The sequence below is a fragment of the Balaenoptera ricei genome, chromosome 6 (genome assembly GCF_028023285.1).
Source record: "Balaenoptera ricei isolate mBalRic1 chromosome 6, mBalRic1.hap2, whole genome shotgun sequence".
NCBI classification, from domain to species: domain Eukaryota; kingdom Metazoa; phylum Chordata; class Mammalia; order Artiodactyla; family Balaenopteridae; genus Balaenoptera; species Balaenoptera ricei.
The window spans coordinates 116,815,993-116,830,544 of record NC_082644.1 but is presented as its reverse complement, the minus strand read 5'-3'; the positions used below and the strand labels follow the sequence as shown (position 1 = coordinate 116,830,544).

General features: G+C 38.6%; 1 protein-coding gene across 7 annotated transcripts in view; it reads left to right on the top strand.

The window, feature by feature from the left end:
- Nucleotides 1–14,552, top strand: part of FNBP1 (formin binding protein 1) — a 144,119-nt gene that overhangs the window by 94,344 nt on the left and 35,223 nt on the right. The window lies entirely within an intron of this gene.

Genomic DNA, 14,552 nt, shown 5'->3' with positions numbered 1-14,552 from the left:
ATTGTTTAACAGAAACTGCAGTTCGTGGTTACAAGTAGCTGCAGAAATTGTTAGTGAGCTCAAGTTATGGTTTTTAAACTCTGGCATCAATTTCTCCTTTTCTTACAGGTCTAGTTTCATTTAAATTGTGTGATTCTTTGACTGCTAACGTCTTCATTTTCTGGGCAGTTGTTTGCCGTCAAACAGTTAACTTGGCTTCTTAATTCAAATTCATTGCAGTTCTGAGTGTTGACTAACCAGAAGAATTCTCTATACAATGTGAGAAGTTGCCCTGTTTGGCCTAATCATGAGTTTTACTGTATAACCCGATTTAAGGAAATGTTTTAAAAGTTAAATTAAATTAAAATGCTGACCATGAGCCCTTAGAACAGTGTATCCATTTCTTAGGGAGTTTGCATTCCTTTTTTGTGTGATATTATGGCTTTTGTGTGATATAGTTGGCTTTGAACATTATTAGCTTTTAAATTCTACATAGATGCCCCTATCATGAAGTAGAACAGGACATTCTGAGTCATTTATGAATTAAGGTAGAATTCTAAGAAGTATGTGATAAAACTTCACATTTCTAATGACAATAAACTATGCATGCACTCTTTTTATGTCATATATTACATAATAGAATCTTTTAAAGAGAAAAATACAATTTTAGTAAAGAATCTATGTCAGTGGTAAGCAAGAATGAAGGAATTTACTTTGAATGATTATCAGTTTGATAATTATCTTGATAAAAACAAATGAAATTTACTAGTTTAAGAGGTTGTCCTCAGTTGGAATCAGGGATGTCTGCTCTGTGAAGCACAGGCAGGACAAAGTTGGTTCTGTTCTAACTGAAGCCAGCTGAGTAGCAGAGTGTTAAATTTTTTTACCATTTGGGGAAACATTCTCTAGCAAGATGACTACTTTAGTTATTGTACGTATAAGGAATTGTACTATTAAATTTTTTCTCTGCCCTTGCTGCAACCACGAGGTTGACATCTTTATTAAACATGTTAATATCTTTGGGGCTTTCCCCAAATTTGCTTCATATCAAATGTCTGACTGGTTATCTGAAGGAATTGTTCACTGTAACAATTTAGAAAACAATTTTTTTTTTTCAAAAGAGGAAGTGGTTTGTATGAATGCAGGAAATAAATTTCGCAACGGCAGCTTGATCTTTTAGTTTAAAATTGTTTTCGTTTGCAACAAGAGAAAAATGTATAGAATTAAAAATGGATATCGTTGCTGTGACTATTCTTTAAAAGTGGTTCAGTGTTCAAATCAAAGATTCTAGAAAAGTCATGTTTTTTATCCTCTTGTTTATATCTGTCCTGTAAGCAGTCATATCTGTAGAGTTTATGTTTTGTTTATTTTGCTTCTCAGTGTGCCTGTATTAAATGAAAATCCTGGATGGTTTCGGTTGTTTTGATGCTTAATGTTTGTCCTGAGTTAATACGGATATGTTTTCTTCTTTTTTGATGCTTCACATGGGAAATGGAATTTAATGGAAATTTTCCCCAATTATCAAATGTGGAATAAATGAATTTATATTTGGAAACAGGACACAACTTTGAATATTAGTAGGATGCGTTGTTTTTTTTTTAAGGCTGTGACACTCAATATTTAAAAAATGAATTTGTGATAGGAATGTTGAAACATAAAATTATTTACTGTGGTTAAATGTTTCACATACAGGTATTCTTAACGTTGCATTCAGCTCCCAGTTTTAGTTCATTTGCTAGCAATTACTACAGCCTCTATGTTGTTGACCTTAATTTTCGCTTCTTTGCTTTGGAAATAAGTGGTTTTTACACAGCAAATGGAGTTTGGGTAAACAAACATTTAAAAAGAAACAGGAAAGTCAAAATGTCAAAATCTCAGAGCATCAGAAATGTTGGAGGGTGGGGTGCTCCCCAAAGTGAATGTATATAAAGACCAAATACTTTTTTTTTTTTTTTAATTTATTTATTTTTGGCTGTGTTGGGTCTTCGTTTCTGTGCGAGGGCTTTCTCTAGTTGCGGTGAGCAGGGGCCACTCTTCATCGCTGTGCGCGGGCCTCTCACTGTCGTGGCCTCTCTTGTTGTGGAGCACAGGCTTCAGACGCGCAGGCTCAGTAGCTGTGGCTCACGGGCCTAGTTGCTCCGCGGCATGTGGGATCTTCCCAGACCAGGGCTCGAACCCGTGTCCCCTGCATTAGCAGGTGGATTCTCAAACACTGCGCCACCAGGGAAGCCCAGACCAAATACTTTTAAAAGCCTCTTCAGTGAACTATTTCCAGTATGCATTATGTTACTTACATGAAAATGCTAACACGAGAATCTATCTTAGCTTTGCTTTAGTACTCCTAACAACAAAGCCTTTAAGTGAATGTTCAAAATAGCAATAGAATGAATTAAGATGTTAGGTCATTCCCATACCCTAGATCTGAAAATAAAAGTGAATTGAATAAAACATGAATACAAATATTCATATTATATGAATATATGAACATGAATATAAAATAAAATAAATAAATGATATTTACTTATTTGAGTGTGTGTGTTTGTGTGTGTGTGTGGCTTCAATACTTGGCATTTCCTTTGTGCCCCTCATCGTTCTAAAGGCTTTTGTACAGCAACTCATTTAATAAAATATTTTATTTTTTACTGATAGTAAATGGTCTATCTTGGCCAGGAGCTGGTTCTTAATATTTTTTTAAATTAATTCATTAATTCATTTTATTTTTGGCTGTGGTGGGTCTTCGTTGCTGCACGCGGGCTTTCTCTAGTTGCGGCGAGCAGGGGCTACTCTTCGTTGCGGTGCGGTGGCTTCTCTTGTTGCAGAGCACGGGCTCTAGGTGCGTGGGCTAGAATCGCGTGCCCCCTGCAGTGGAAGCCCAGAGTCTTAACCACTGGACCGCCAGGGAAGTCCCCGATTAAGTATATTTTAAACATCCTAGAGATTCTATTAGAGTATTTATTGAACAAATAGTTCAGAGCATCAGTAAGATTATAATGAATACCTTTCTTGAGGGCCTTGCTTAGCAGATAACGAAGAGATAGAGAGACAAGGAAAACTCGAGTCAGTTGCAGAATCAGATAATGTGTATAACATGCCAAGCTGTGGGGTGAAGATATTCAGAGCAGCAGTAGATAAAAAATGATTAATGAGGTACATCATATGTGAAATCACCTGGTCTTATGACCAGCAAATACTAGGAGCTTAAAAGTTGCTCATAGATTCTGCATCTGAAAAAGCTCCATGTGGATTACAGGTTGTTGGGATAGGGCTGAAGGAAGAATCAGGACTTGAGTATGATGGATGGGTAGAAATTGAATGGATAGAGCAGAGAGGGAGCATCTGAGATGGAGAGGACTTCATCTCAGGCATTGCGGGAAGCATGCTGCTGATGTTGACAGACAGGGAGTTGAGTAGGATCTTCCAGAGAGGTGACATGAGAACGGACTGTGAAGGATATTAAGAGTGAAATGGGAGAATGAATGTGATCCGCATGAAATGGTACTGAACCTACTTCTCAAAAAACTTACACTGGGAACGTGTTTTATTTTTTTCAAAGAGGGTTTCAGTCCTTGCCATAATTCTTTTATCCCTTTATAGATAAAAAAGGTAAGGCTATACAGTGTTAAATTTCCATTAACCTGGGACTTCCCTGGCGGTCCAGTGGTAAAGAATCCACTTTCCGCTGCAGGGGATGCGGGTTCGATCCCTGGTCCGGGAACTAAGATCCCACATGCCGCGGGGCAACTAAGCCCGCACACCACAACTACTGAGCTCGCGCACCTCAACTAGAGAGCCTGCGTGCCACAAACTACGGAGCCCACGCGCTCTGGAGCCTGTGTGCCACAACTAGAGAAGAGAAAACCCGCACACCACAACTAGAGAGAAGCCTGTGTGCCTCAACGAAGAGCCTGCACACCTGAGAGAAGATCCCGCGTGCCACAACTAAGACTTGACACAGCCATAAAAATAAAATTTAAAAAATTTTAAAAAATTACCAGTAACCTAAAATGGCCATGCTGGATGTGGGAGAGCTAAGACTGAAGCACACTTCAATGAATTCTTTGTGAACTCAGTGTCCTTACCAGTGTACCGTATGATTTCACTCCTGGTTTATATTAAACGAGCTCTTTATTGTTAGCCACTGCTCTTGCCTACAGAACTAGGCTGGTGATAATGGGCTGGGATAAGGTGATAAATAGCAATTGACGTGAAGCCTCAGTATATACTAGGGGCCCAATAAGGAGAGGTGGGTCCAGGGACCATCTAAAGGAGGCAGCCATGTCTTCACCATCTATCCACACAACCAGAGACATGTACTAAGGCAGGCCAAGTGTTGTTACTTCTTGCATATTCCTCCTTTCTGGGTTAAATTCCCTCCTTTCTGAATGATAGGTTGTTTTTATTTTTTTCCATAAGGGTTTGTGAGTAGTAAGTTCTTTATTTGTCTGAAATGTTTTTATTTTGTCCTCACTCTAATGTGATGGTTTAGTTAGGTATAGAATTCTAAACTGACAATGATTTTCTCTAAACATTTTGAAAACCTCATTCCATTGTCTTTTGTCATTCATTGTTCCTTTTGGGAAGTTGGCTAACTACTTAATAACTATGTTCCTTTTGTGGATATTTGACTGTCCTCTCTAGCTCTTAAGACCTTATCATTGCCTCTGGTGTTCCGTGGCATCACTGTGATATTTCAAAGTACAGACTTTTTGTTTCTTATTTACTCTGCTTAGGGTTCATTGGGGATTTGTTCCTTTCATAAATGTAGGAAAAATCTCAGGTGTTAACTCTGCAAATATGCCTTTCTTTCATTCTCTTGAATTGTTGGTTCTGGGGCTCAGATATGTATGAAACTTCTCATTCTATTCCCCATGCTTCTTAACTTCTTTTTCCTTCATTTCATTTCTTTATCTCTATATATCACACTTTGTGTAACTTTCTCAGCTACTTCGTGAGTTCTCTTCAATTATTCTATTATTTAACTGATCTATTAAGTTTTTAAATTTCAGTGAGTGCATTTTTTATTTCTGGAAGTTCCATTTGGTTCTTTCTCAGATATACTTCATCTTTATAATGTCTTTCATTTTCTTGTGATTTCTATTGCTTCTTTTATTTCTTTAATCCTTTTAAATGTTCTTGTTTTATATGTTCTTTAAATTTTTCTTTTAGCTCAGGTTTTTATAAAATTAATTAATTAATTTATTTATTTGTTTATGGCTGCGTTGGGTCTTCGTTGTTGCACACGGGCTTTCTCTAGTTGTGGCGAGGGGGGCTACTCCTCATTGCGGTGCACGTGCTTCTCACTGCAGTGGTTTCTCTTGTTGCAGAGCATGGGCTCTAGGCACGCGGGCTTCAGTAGTTGTGGTGCACGGGCTTAGTTGCTCTGCGGCATGTGGGATCTTCCTGGACCAGGGCCCGAACCCATGTCCCCTGCATTGGCAGGCAGATTCTTAACCACTGCACTACCAGGGAAGTCCCTAGCTCAAGTGTTTATGGTGATAGTTTTTCTCTCTACTGTGTCAGCTCTCACAGTGGTTTATTTCCTTGTGCATTTATGATTGTTAATACTATTATTTTTTGTATGAGCATACCTTCAACAGGGATGGTTTTTTTCCTCTGGGAATCCCTTAAAAGCAGGATTGTGGGTGTATCCCCACTCCCATTAGGGTTTTATATTTATTTTGGCCAGACAACCTGGGGCCGATTTTTATGTTAATTTCTTGTGGTGGAGATTCTTGCAACACCTTTATGGTATACACAGGCTTAAGGTTTTGTTTCTCAGAGGACACTCTTACCCCACTTCATCCCATAGCCTGATACCTAATCAAACTTCTTTGTTGTCTTCTTTGACCACTAGAAGTTTTGCTAGGTGTTGCCCAGCTTAAAGAACGCAGAGAAAAGTAGTACTGTGGTCAAAATTCAGGAAGGGCCTGTAATCTTTTATCTTGACCTATTAATAATATATTACTGAAAATAACATCTGTAAGATTTTTAGTATTAAACATTCCTGATTAAACATCTATTGTGACTTGGGTACTAAGGATGGACAGCTGCTCACCAAACACCTCAGATTTCTCTTTTTTTTTTTTTTAAACTGAAGTATAGTTTTTTTAATAATGTTTCATGTGTACAGCAAAGTGATTCAGCCATAAATATATATATAGACCTTTACAGAGTCTTTTCCATTATAGGTTATTACAAGATATTGAATATAGTTCCCTGTGCTATCTAGTAGGTCCTTGTTGTTTATTTTATATATAGTAGTGTGTATCTGTTAATCCCAAATTCCTAATTTATCCCCCTCCCCTTTCCCCTTTTGTAACCATGAGTTTGTTTTGTGAGTCTATTTCTGTTTTGTAGATAAGTTCACATGTCTCATTTTTTTTTAGATTCCACATATAAGTGACATCATATGGTATTTGTCTTTCTCTGACTTACTTCATTTAATGTGATAATATCTAGGTCATCCATGTTGCTGCAAATGGCATTATTTCATTATTTTTAATGGCTGAGTAATATTCCATTGTGTGTGTGTGTGTGTGTGTGTGTGTGTGTGTACATATATATACCTCAGATTTCATGGTATTTCATTTCTTTCTCTGGGGTGTATAACATGATTAATTTTTTTTACTCTTCTAAGGAATATATATGTTTTGTAGAACTGCATTCCAGAGTGCTTTCAGTAGTTTTGCTCTTGACAATAATGCCACAGCCATAGAGAATGGTGATCATATAAGGCATCAACTTTCCAGAATCCAGGTTGTTCTCTTCAGCTGTGCATATATGGAACCTTGTGAGTGTCATATTTTGGGGTGACGTTACTTATTAAGGGAGAAAGGGAAGAGAAAGAAATCATCAATCTCAACCTACTATAACTGAAAACTCAAGACCCTTACCAATAATAATGTGTTAGAAGCCAGGGAGGAGGAGGGGGCAAGTCTTGGAGACCATGATTTATATTTTACCAAGATCTCTGAGCTCATACCAAGTTTGTTTTCACCAGCTTAACTTGGAGGTATGCCAGCATCAAGAGCAACCATATCATCAGTGGCTTCTGTTTCAGCAGAAATTGTCCCTCACCTTCTAATTCTACTTTTTAAATAAGGCAGCTGGGGTATAGGGAAACAGAAGGCCTTTTCTAAACTATTTAGCAAGTGAATGGCCCCTGAGGGATTGAGATGCTGGTCTCATTTTGCTATCTTTCCATATTCTCTCCTATTTCAGCACCAAAGTAACCTACAATGCTGGGACTAGAAGTTGTAAGCCTGTTTAAAAAAAAAAAAGAAATCAGGAAATTGCTGGAATATTTCAAGCATATTTCTTTGGTTAACTTATTTTGAAGTTTTTCTGTGTTCTGTATTTTAGCTGCCCTTACAATTTATCAAAGACAGACTCATTGTTTTGGCAAGTCCCCGGCCTGGAAGTCTCCAACAAAAACTCACGGTGCTCTGTCTGAATAGGAATTTTTAGATGCATTTTAGTCTTGAACTTGAAAATGTATTCTAGATGCAACAGTTTGCTGGGAAATTGAAACAGTGCCATTTATCATACAACAACATTACTCCAGACAGAGAACTTTTCCGTCTCTTCCTTTGTTAATATCCCTCCTACTATATCTTTCAGAGCAGTGTGTGTGTGTGTGTGTGTGTGTGTGTGTACCTCAAAGGCAAGCCATACCTCTTCAATCTTTCACTGTTTCTGGAATTCTGCATTAGAATTTGCCTCTTTCGCTAAGCTTTTTGGCAAAATAAACTAACTTCATCACTCTTTTCAGAAGTGATCATTATTAATGTTTTATTTTTATAATAATGAGATTATACTGTAAATACTGTTTTAGAAACTTGAAAAAAATTAAATTATATATAGCTTTCACTTTCCCTTATTAAATACTCTTTCACATTATTTTTCTTCCAGGCTACACAATAGTCCATCAAGGGTATGACATATAATTAACCAATCACATTACTGCACATGGTCTCAAATTTTTAGCTATTATAAACAATACTGTGTGGATATCTTTTGTGAACACTGAAAATTATTTCATTAGGATAAATTCCCAGAAGTAGAATTGCTGGGTCAAAGACTAGGGTGAAATCAGTTTTACTCCTAATCATTGACGAATCATAGAGAAATTCAGTTTACCAGTTAGAAGTTTCAGGGAGTCTCAATAGATTGCTGTTTTTCTGGTCTCAAAAATACCTAGAGGAGGACTTCCCTGGTGGCGCAGTGGTTAAGAATCCGCCTGCCAATGCAGGGACACGGGTTTGATCCCTGGTCCGGGAAGATCCCACATGCCGCGGAGCAACTAAACCCGTGCACCACAACTACTGAGCCTGCGCACCTAGAGCCCGTGTTCCGCAACAAGAGAAGCCACCACAATGAGAAGCCTGCGCACAGCAACAAAGAGTAGCCCCCGCTCACTGCAACTGGAGAAAGCCGGCACGCAGCAATGAAGACCCAACGCAGCCAAAAATAAATAAATAAATAAATTACTTAAAAAAAAAAAAAAAAAGTACATCCTTTATTTAAAAAAAAAAAACAACCTAGAGGGACTTCCCTGGTGGTCAGTGGTTAAGATTTCATGCTTCCACTGCAGGGGGTGTGGGTTTGATCCCTGGTTGGGGAACTAAGATCCCACATGCTGTGCGGTGCTGCATGGGGCGGGGCGGGGGGGGGGGAACAACACACCTAGAGAATAGGTCACAATATCCAGTGGCCCCTACCTCTCTTGTATGCTGTGAAAATGTGTGCATTTCTTCTTTTTAACCTGGCCACGTCCAAAAGAAAAGGTGCTCCAATCATTGGAGCTACTGGTGACTCTGAGACTCACCATCTTTGCCGGCTGTTGCTTGGGGATCATTGTAATGTGGTGGTGTCATTTAATGATGTCCTTGCAGCTGTGTTCTTGGAACTTTCTGGTGAATTTCCCAAGGCTGCTCTACCTCCTCTCAGTGTTATCTCAGATCCCGCTCCACCAGGGAAGGACACTAGGTTGTCACTATTACCAATGTTTACCAGAGGGTGGAATGTGCAGGGAATTTTAGTTTCTAAACCTTACAATTCTGTAAATTTGAATTATTTACAGCAAGCATATTTTTGAAATTGGGTGAAAAAAGAACTAAAGATGGAGAGAGGCCAGATAACCCAGGTTATTAAATTCGTAGGTTTGATTTTATCCACAATATTAAGTCAGCGGCTCAGGTAGTTGCAGAGGGGTGAATCGAGAGCCAGGTGCCCTGCTGGATTCTTGCTGTGTCTCCAGCCCAGGCTCTGTGCCCTTTTGGCTGGATTTCGGGGCTGGTGGTCAGGCCATCTGCCCCCTGAGTGGAGCTGTTGCAGGTCACTGGCTATTGGATAATAAATATGGACAGCCTAGCTGTGGTTCAGAATAGTAAATTCAGAATAAAATCTCAATTTAGCCCTCCTTTCCCCTCTGGCCTAAAATACAATTGATCTCTTCTTATGATAATGATGAAATAAAATATTGAAAGTCAAGCTGCTCCAGAGAACATTTACTGCTGTTGGAACTACCAGTGATGAAACATTTTTCATTGTGCTCCCCCAATTTTTGGTAATCAAGTGGGGCCTTTCTAAGTTGTTATATTTACATACTTCTAACCAAGGAAAAATATGACTTTCCAAAAGCTAGGAATGCTGCTGCAATAAATAGTTTATCATTTAAGGAACAACAGTGTCTACAGTCCTGAGAAGTCTGAGGTCATGTTCAAAAATTAATACATCTCATTATGTATTTAACAATAAATATATAAATAGAACCAGTCCATATTTGCTCATTTTGTTAAAAGGTCAAAAGCTATAAGCAGCCCTGATAAAAGATGTGAGGGTATAACCTAGTAAGTATAACTGCGTTCCCTGTGTGAAAGTAAACACATTCCTCAGTATAGCTCATTTTCTCTGTTTATGACAATTGAGACTCCGCCAGCAGTGTTCCTTTCTTCTTAATATTTGAAATATTAAGGAAAATGTAATAGCGAATTGAACAGGAAATAGCTACACATTTTGGCCATGCTAATCATCTAAATTTAACTAACTGAATGGATTTTAGTATTTTTGTCTTTAAACCTGTGAGGATTTAGAAGCATTGGGCTGCAGCTCAGTTTCTAAAATATTGTTTTCTTTATTTAGAAACTGTAACTCTGACCTTTTAGGCAGCACAGCTTTATTTCCATAGGATGTTGAGTTAGACGGTGTTAAGAATTACTAAGCAGTGAAGTAGCGCTTAAGCAATACATACTTAGGCCTATTTGGATTTATTTGGGGAGATTCCCAAGGATTTGTCAAAGAAATTCTGAAATTTAAATTCAGTCTTTCTGATTGACAGTGAAACTGGTGCAGTTCTTATTTAAAGATGTCTGTGAATTACAGCCTCAGGCAGTTGTGGTCATTCTGGACTTTTTTAGAATGTTATCTCTAAATTCTGTAACTCTGAGTCATTAAAAAAAAAAAAAATCCTCTGACCTTCTCTCTGCCCTACAGTAATATTGCTATAAGATGCAGTATCTTTTTTTCTTAGAATGAGAACATGAATGAAAAGAAATAGCTAATGGTCTGGCTGAGAATAGAAATACTGTACCTCTTTAAGATAATAGTTGCTATTTTCAGATGGACTTAAAAAGGGAGGAGAAGTTGTGATGCTTCTAATCTTCATGTAGCCTTAGACATTAGGAGATACACTCTCGAAAATATCTAGTTACTTAGCGGTTACTCCAAATAAGTTTTTGAAAATACTTTTAAAGATATTTTTAAAAACATATTTGTAGTAATGAGTAACTGACTCAGCACTAGTTTTAGAGAGAGACTCTTGAAGTTCCATCGCAAAATAAACATAGCAGCTTACGAAACAAAAATAGATTTCCATAGTAAATCTTGGTCAGAACAATGGCACATTCCTGGGCCTGGGATTCAACAGTGAGTATTAATTCAAAGCAGCTGGATGCTGGGATTGAGAGTAAGACAGTCCTGTCTTCCTGCTGTGGCCTTGCAGAATCTGATGTGTGACAATATTTTGCTGCTTTTAAATGTTGCTTTATCCTTTTAGTGAGTCAGAGAGAATCTGCAGAGGTACAGAGGCTTTTGCAACCTCAGGTCCAAACTTTTCCTTTCAGGAAAACTCCCAGAGAGATCATGCTTCTTTAACAAAAGGTAGACCCATTCCCTCTGGAGTCTGTTTGTTTTCTTCTACTCAGCTCACTTTCCAGGCTGGATTTTATCCATGTTCTTCCTTATCTCAGTTTCTTCCATAGTTTACATCTGCTGGTCACCTAGTTACATTTCAGGAATGCATTGTGCAGGGCACTGTGAAACTATTATGAATTAATATGCTTATAAAAGCAATTATATAGCCAAAGCAAAAACGTGATTAGAGATTCTGGGGAGTTCGGAGGTTAGAGGATGACAACCACTTCCAATCGGATGGTGCTGGGGTACCTCTGGCAGGCTCACCTCCAGTTCTCATGAGTAAAATATTCCATGGTCGTTATGATGGCTTGATTGTCAGGAAGCATTAATCTGCTTATGTGGGCTCTGTGTGTGTGTGTGTGTGTGTGTGTGTGTGTATGCACACATAAGTGCATTTAATGATGACATTCTGATCTCTGTTTCAGAACTAAGCTATTTTAAGTTTTCACCAAATTAGAATCACTTCTCCAAAATAAATAAGGAGACTGTCCATCTTACTACTCTCCTTACAAAAGAGATGACGCAACCTCCCTCCCCTGGGATTTTTCTGAGACTTTTTTTCTGAGGAAGTTTTGTAAATGAAAGAATTTTTTAGAAATGGGAGGTCTACCTGGGAATTTCCTTGTTTGTTTGTTTTTTCCCCCATAATCATAATAGAGTGAGAAATGATAAAATTCTAGGCAATTGAAAGAGTTAAAAGGGTTTTTGAGTTGGTTGCATCAGGGGAACAGATGGAGTGCACGTAGGTGGGGAGGCTACTATTTAAATGGAGGAGGGTTACTGTGTATTGGAAAGGCATGGATTTTGCAGGGTAGCTGGGGACTCAACATGCTGGGAACTAGCTTAATGTATTTGCTAGTGAACACAGTAAAGCAGAAGCCAAAGCGTATGGTCAGGAAGGGAGTTAACAGTCCGCTGACAAAGAGGAAGAATGTGGCAGCTGAACTAACTGAGGGGAGGTGAGAAGTTGGTAAATTGGTTTTGAGGTACCTAAAGGTCTTAAGAAACTAAGAAACCTCAGGTAGTAAGGAAATCAGTTTGGAAATATTAATATTGTTCCCTGCATTTGGGAAGTGTTTACGTATGAACAGGGAAGAAAATAAAGGAAGCACCTCTGAATGACCACCTTGGGCTTTCACGGATACACAGATGAGCAAAGCATATCAAGGAAGTGAAATCAGGTTAAGCCTTCAAGTCACAGAGGCAGGAAACCAATGAAGGACATGGAGGTGCGAAGAAACCGATCTGGTACCAGTGATCAGACAGAGAGTGGGACAAACGACTCCAGCCTTTCTTCTTCGTGTTGGCATTTGAACGGTTCTTTGTTTTTTCTTTTTCTTTTTTTAAGCAGTTAGGTTCAGTAAAACAAGACAAAACAACAAACAAAAGTTGCCTTGGGTATGTTGGAACAAGGCCCTTTTCCTGTTGTGTTGTTGGTTCAGTGTGGTAAGTTTGCCCCGTATACAGGCCAAGCCATCTCTTCATCTGGCAGGGGGTAGTTTTTTCCCTGCACGGACCTCAGATTGTCTTAGAGATTCATGAGATTGTATTTATCAAGGCACCTCCAAGGTGCTAGAGGAATCTGAGGAGCTCTTACCAGCATAACAATCTCTGCTATTTGTGGAGGACTTGTGACTTTACAGACATTCTGTTTGAACTTTCAAATCGATTCTGCAGCTTGTCACTAAGAGCCCCTTTCTTGCCTGTGTGTAATTAGCCAAAAAATGAATGAGAAGAGAGAAACAAATTTATGAATTCTATTATTATTTAGGAGAAAAGCAATGCAGTAAAACACAAAATAGCACGCACGCACACACACACACATAAAAAGCACAAAGAGAGCACCATACTTACTGCTTCTTTGAAGTATATTCTGAAAATAAACATAGTGGAGAGTTTTAGAAAGGTCGCTTTAGATCAGTGGTTCATATACCTTTTTTTTAAAATTAATTAATTAATTAATTTATTTTTAGCTGTGTTGGGTCTTCACTGCTGTGCACAGGCTTTCCCTAGTTACGGCGAGCGGGGCCTACTCTTCGTTGCGGTGCGCGGGCTTCTCATTGCAGCGGCTTCTCTTGTGGAGCACGGGCTCTAGGCGCGCGGGCTTCAGTAGTTGTGGCACACGGGCTTCAGTAGTTGTGGCACACAGGCTTAGTTGCTCCGCGGTATGTGGGATCTTTCTGGACCAGGGATCACAGTCGTGTCCCCTCCATTGGCAGGCGGATTCTCAACCACTGCACCACCAGGGAAGCCCCGATATGCCTTTTTAATTCATGAACTCCGTTGAGAATTGGATTAAAAAATTTATGGATCGCCCGTCCCGTCCTCAGGAAATAAAAAATATGATCAGCGGTTCCCACAAGGGAACCTAAATCTAGGTAACATCAATGTGCGAATTGGGCCAAGTGCAGACAATAAAGAATGTTGGCGCATATGTCAAACTAGCAAGTAATGCCAAGTTAAGACAATAGAGAATGGTGGGGTTTGTGAAAAATTAGGGTGCACATCCTTGCCTAAAGTAAATTCAAATTCTAAATAATTTCTCTTTCTTTTTTCTTTTTTCTTTTTAATAGAAGTGCAGTTGATTTATAATATTATGTTAGTTTCGGGTGTACAGCATAGTGATTCAGTATTTTTGCAGAGTATACTCCACTCTAGGTTATTACAAGGTAATGGCCATAATTCCCTGTGCTATACAGTATATCCTTGTTGCTTATCTATTATAAATATAGTAGCTTGTATCGTTAATCCCATACCCTTAATTTGTCCCTTTCCCCTTTGGTAACCACAAGTTTGTTTTCTATCTGTGAGTCTGATATTCATTTGTACTATTTTTTTAGATTCCACATGTAAGTGATCTCATACAGTATTTGTCTTTCTCTGTCTGACTTATTTCACTAAGCATAATATTCCCTAGGGCCATCCATGTTGCTGCAAATGTTAGTATTTCATTCTTTTTTATATCTGAGTAATATTCCATTGTGTGTGTATATATATGTGTGTGTGTGTGTGTGTATCACATCTTCCTAATCCAGTCATCTGTTGATAGACACTTGGGTTGCTTCCATGTCTTGGCTATTGTAAATAGTGCTGCTATGAATATTGGGGTGCATGTATCTTTTCGAATTAATGTTTTCATTTTTTTTCCTGGATATATACCCAAGAGTGGAATTGCTGGATCATATGGTAGTTTTATTTTTAGTTTTTTGAGGAACCTCTATATTGTTTTCCATAGGGGCTGCACCAGTTTCCACCAATAGTGTACAAGGGTTCACTTTTCTCTACATCCTCACCAACATTTGTTATTTGTAGACTTTTTCCTGATAGCCATTTTGACAGGTGCGAGGTGATATTTCACTGTTGTTTTGACTTGCATT